The sequence below is a fragment of the Pinus tabuliformis genome, chromosome 4_2 (assembly GCF_031772625.1).
Source record: "Pinus tabuliformis cultivar Carrire ecotype Pingquan chromosome 4_2, CPIR1, whole genome shotgun sequence".
Lineage (NCBI taxonomy): Eukaryota > Viridiplantae > Streptophyta > Pinopsida > Pinales > Pinaceae > Pinus > Pinus tabuliformis.
This window is the reverse complement of record NC_142304.1, coordinates 575693430-575699099: the sequence shown is the minus strand read 5'-3', so window position 1 is coordinate 575699099 and position 5670 is coordinate 575693430. Positions and strand designations below refer to the sequence as shown.

The following is a 5670-nucleotide window of genomic DNA, read 5'->3' as shown; positions in this document are numbered from 1 at the left end:
CTGACTGTAAAAACGTTGCCACTGCCCTGGAAATGACCAAAATCGTCAAGCTGACGGAATTGAGTCATGTCTGTCTTTAATGAAACTTGGAAGTGATCATCTGCTTGACAACCAAAAAGCAAAATGAGACAAAACTGAGCTGCGTGGCCTTAGGCTTCCTTGTCCCTGCGAGGAGTCTTCTCTTCTGCTGGACAGTCGCTAACCAAACACAGAGCTTCATTGCCGACCTTATCGTCCTCTGGAATCGACATTGGGTGATTAGTATCATTCATAATTCCATCCCCAACAGCAGGGAAATTTTCTACATGGGGCAGAATGATTCTTGGGCTGTCAATATGGCCTGGTTGATCAACCAGATCTTTCTCCTGGCTTCCCACTGTCAACTGCTGCTCGGTGCTCTGAGAGGGCTCTGGAGCGATACAGGCCAGAGGATGGATCTGGTTTTCTTCTTCCGAGAGAATGATGGTGATATGGGTAGAAATCAGAGGTCTGTTGAGGTTGCTTTGGAATTTAAAATGGGTGGTTTGAAAAGCACTATTCGGGATTGGCCTACGAGCAGGGCTAGGGGGTTGCACATTCACTTGAGGGGGAGGGTGGTTGGCGGGTGAATGTTCAGGGTTCTCAGAGCTTCTGGCTGTAGGCCGAGAGCCATCACCATGGCACCCTCTGGGTCGCTTCCTGCCACCTTGGCGGACCATATTGAGGAGCATATGGATGGCCACAGAATCAACAGAACAAGCAAAGGGGGCAATTGAGAGATAGAATGCTTGAGCCAGAGAACAGGAAATACACACTGAGGGGGTTTGAGAAGGATGAGAGAGCCGCTTACCCCTGAAACGACCCTGAAACCTGCGAAGCGCGCCTCTGTAAACGGAGACCCTCTCGCCCCCCGGAACCTTCGAAGACCAGAACTCAGAGCAAGAAGAATGAATACGCACCATGAGAGGGAAGAGCCGGGATGTGTTGAATATAACAATCCTTGCCATGCTTCGAACAGAGCAAACCATAAATGCCCAGATACCGCCATCTCCGTCGAAATGCTGTCTATTCGCTTTACTTAAGGTGAAGTTCTGGGAAGCCCCACTGCTGTGCAGCATGCGGTACTCACCATTAACAATGGGCATGAGAACCATTTATCACACCTATGTCACCCGAATCCGGGGTTTAAATTTTGATTAAAAAAATATATTTTAAAATGGTTATAATTACGATTTTAATAATTAAAAATATTGGAATGAAAAAAGCTGTTTTTCAATCTTTATTATTTTTATAATTAAAGTTATCGTGTTTTTATACTTTTATAATTCTCATGAAATTGAACGTAAATATTCACGATATTACTAAAGAATATTGAAAAAATAAAGATAATTTTTATCAGTATTAATTGAAAATATGCATTTGGAATTTTCGACTCATAAATAAATTTAAGATTGGTTAAATATTTTATTCCCATTTTAATACTTATTTTTAGTGATAAAAAAACCGAATTGTTAGCCGGTTATGCACGTTCCAAAATTCTTCCCGTCACGACGCACCGGTAACGGGGACTCTCAAGTGGGCGGTACATTTGTAGGCGCCGGCCATCTTTACGAAAACCCTCGGGCGGTATGCTTACGTGGACACCCGGACGACACGTTAATTACACGGGAAGTCAAAAACTAACTTCATGAATAGCATTAACACGAGTACTTGATGTTCCACGTGGAAATAATCGTCTTGCAGACCAAAGCCAGTGTTCAGACAGTACATCCACACTAACGCCATTTTTTTCACTCGGAACACGTCACCGCGTCAATCATATATAATCCGATGTGGCAAAAATCGGAGACACTGATGGCATGAAATTCACTGCAGTAAATCCAAAGCGGTGGATGATCGAGGCGGTGAATCTTCTCCTGAAACGCACGCAATTTGTAATCATTGGGCTTCCGTGAAGCGACCCAGGTTCGAATCATTGGGCCATCTGTTCTTGTTCTTTGTTTGTATTATAGACCTTTTACTGTTTTAGTCAGAATCCGCTTTCAGTGTACATTTCCGTATTCAATTTGAGTTTAAATTGCCCTGGAATCTCAGGGATCTTTGGTGTTTGGCTGTAATATGATAGATAGATTGTGAGGTAATGTATTTTATTTCTCGAGTTTATATTCATTGTTTAATCCAAACCCCAGTTGACAAACAGTATGTTCAAGAAATTCAGAGCTCTGCGTGCATTTATGTGGAGCTTTCTTTCTTTCGCTATTGAAAAATAGCAAATTCAAGATATTCAGAGCCGTGTATGCATTATTTGAAATTCATTTAATTGGATTATGTTTGTGAAGAAAATAGAATCAGCTTTTCCCCTTAAAGAAATTAAATTAGCACATATAGACCTAAACTTGGTTTGATATATAACTATACCATCTCCAGCTTGCGAAGCTGTAGGTTGCATATATCAAATTTCAATACTTCATACGTTGTCATATGACCCAATTTGAGATATGCATCCTGAAGCCTAGCAAATTCAGTGTAAATCAAACCTGGGCTTGGACAGGTCTTTGCCCAGTGTACAGATACATTGCACCCAGTGCATCATTTCACGCACGAAGTGTTGATGGATCCCCACCTCCAACCAAGCTTTAGAGCACCTTACCTTTCTTGGTGCAGCAAGGTTGGAAATATAGTGAATAAATTCGCCAAACTGATTCCACAATTGCTCTGGTTGCAGTGTGATCATCAAACCCAAGTTCTTGGAATTTGTAACTTTTGAACTGCTTTGTTTGTCTGCTTGTGCAGAGTTTTTCCTGTCAAGGTTGCTGAATTTCTTCATCTTAATCTATTTTTTGGCTTATTGGTTGGAGCAGGTTAGAGTTTGCAATGGCTTGCGATGCAGTTCATTCTTGGACGGTTTCTTTGTTCATCGCCTCTTTTCTCAAATTAACTCTGGCCTTTCTTTTGCTTTGGGTGGCGTGGGTTTCCTTCGTCACGGCCAAATTCTTGAGTTTCTTTGGTTTGCATTTACCTTGCACCTGCAATGATTTCATCGAGGACCAGAATTCTGGGGTGGAGAATATATGTGTACAGGCAGCTCTGATGGACTGCCCTAGTAGGATGATTTCCACGACAGGGAGCTCTGTTCTCCATCGGTTTCCATTTGAGGGAGTGTGCACTCACGAGGGAAGTTGTTCATCTTCCACTCTGAATACAAGAGCAGTGAGTAAAAGATCTATTGGCGGGCCATTTGATCGATCTTCAGCTGGCCGAAAGATTCTCAGCAGTGATCCTTGCCACTGGAATTCAGTTGGTCCTGAAGACTGGCGATCGATAAATAGGAGGGCTAGTTTGTATTCATTTTAACCATAGTCTAAATAATACTAATAATCAAGTTTAATTTTTTAATCGTATTTATTTTAAATATGGTCTAAATGATACTAATAATCCAGTTTAATTTTTTAATGGTATTCATTTTAAATATAGTCTAAATGATACTAATAATCAAGTTTAATTTTTTATTTAAAAAATATACCATATTTATATGTGAAAATTTTGATATTTAGTATTCAAAGTTAATGATGTTTATCTTTTATAATATTCCCGTTTGATTTCTATTTATATGTCAACATTATTCTATACGGTTGACATTATTTCTATTCATATGTTAACATTATTTTAGGATTTCAATAAATTCCTAATTAGACAGGAAAATTAGACAGGAAAAACCCACCTAAAAAACTTTCAAAAGGTATTAGTGTAGACAACTCCTTAGATTATTGTTGGTCATAGGCACTTTGGTGGGAAAAATACAAGGCCAAATACATACATAAAAGATGTGATTCTAATAGAATATTATTATTTGGTTTGGATGATAGGTTCATTTGTAATTATTGATGAAAACAATAAATGATATTTTTTTTTATCTATTTCAAAAAAAATTAAGAAGAGATAGAGAAACTTAACTAAGATTTTATTATTTAATAGAAATAGAGGTTTACTTGAATTTAGGGTTGTTGTTGATACAAGTTTTTTTCCTCTTTTATTTTTAAATAATTATTTGTAAAAATTATATTTATATATATATATATATATATATATATATATATATATATATATATATATATATGTATATGTATATGTATGTAAAACTAAACATTTTGAATAAAGGTATATTTGACTTTATTCATGCTCTTCAAGTCACAATCCTTTGCCTAAAATAAAATGGTCATTCCATATAATAGATAACAATTATCCCAAAACTCCAAAATGTCTTCGTGTGAGACTTTAAATCCATGAATTAATTGTAAATTATTATTATTATTTTTTAAGTGTTTATATATATATATATATATATATAGTTGCTCAAAGTATGTTTTTTAAGATAGACATGTAATTTCCCCATAAAATCAATTAAAAATATAATTATATTTTAATATGTTTTATTATGATATGTTTTATTTATTGGTATTATTTATGAAAGATTTATACAATCTAATATAATGCACTGCAAAAGCCCCTCAATACTTAAAAACAATCTTTTTTATTTTTAATATGAAATTAATATGTTAAAAAATAAGGAGTAAAGTTTCTTTAAATATTTTAAAATAATGATTGAAAATTGTAATTCAACTATAATTCAACCATTTAATTTATATAGTTAAACTAATTCATATTCTCATTCGTCCATCTTTTACTTCTTTACCTCATAAACCCATAACTTCTAAATAATGATACTCTTACTCTCTGTTCTACCTCTTTCATATATTTAATTGGGACACTTGGTAACTTCAACATTGTCATGTAGTCCCTATCTATTTTCCTATGGTCTCCATTATTAATTATTATTTTCCGCCCTTCCCTCTTTCATATATTTAATTGGGACACTTGATAACTTCAACATTGTCATGTAGTCCCTATCTATTTTCCTATGGTCTCCATTATTAATTATTATTGTCCGCCCCTTCTCTATTTGTCTGTTTCACCAGTGGAAAAATAAAAAAATCAAATTCTCTCATGAATCCATTCTAATTTGCTAGAAATGAATTAGGCTAAGTGTAAATCTCCCATCAAAAATCTTTTAAAATACCTATAATATCATTAATTAAAACATGGCCAATCATATGCTTCTCATGAATCACGGCACACTATTATATTAAATTTTCCATCAATATATCTGGGTGATATTTTATGTTTATTTTTAATTTTTTTAAATAAAAATATATTTTATTATCATTAAAATAAATTATACAATTAATCAAATTATAATTATGTTTATTGTTTAAATATTACTTTTTATGGCTTAAAATTTAAGGTAAAAAATAATTACTTTGATTCAAATTTTTTTAAACCATGATTGATTCTAAGTTTTATTAATTTCTATGACTATGTGAATTAAATTATAAATAAATATGAAAAATATTTTGACGAGTGTATTCGTACATTATAACTAGCATATGGTTGTTCCAACTACAAGACACTTGGCTTTACCACATTAAATACAAGTATCAAAATGTTTCAATTTAACAACATCATAGTTTTACACTGTGATTGTTCTACTTCGAAACCTTTGTGGTTTTGTAAAATGATTTGGTCAAACTAATTTTAGCTATGAAACAACGAACTTAAAACAAAAATTCACTGAAGGTTAATATAATCAAACTCAACGCTTTAAGTACATATTTAAATTAGGCTATAGTATCT

At 34.2% G+C, this 5670-nt stretch overlaps 1 long non-coding RNA gene across 1 annotated transcript; it reads left to right on the top strand.

The window, feature by feature from the left end:
* Positions 1–1954: 1954 nt before the first annotated feature.
* On the top strand, positions 1955–3134 carry LOC149170611 (uncharacterized). The gene is made up of 2 exons (XR_016259495.1): positions 1955–2116; positions 2841–3134. It is a non-coding gene; the product is annotated as an uncharacterized LOC149170611 (long non-coding RNA).
* Positions 3135–5670: the final 2536 nt, after the last annotated feature.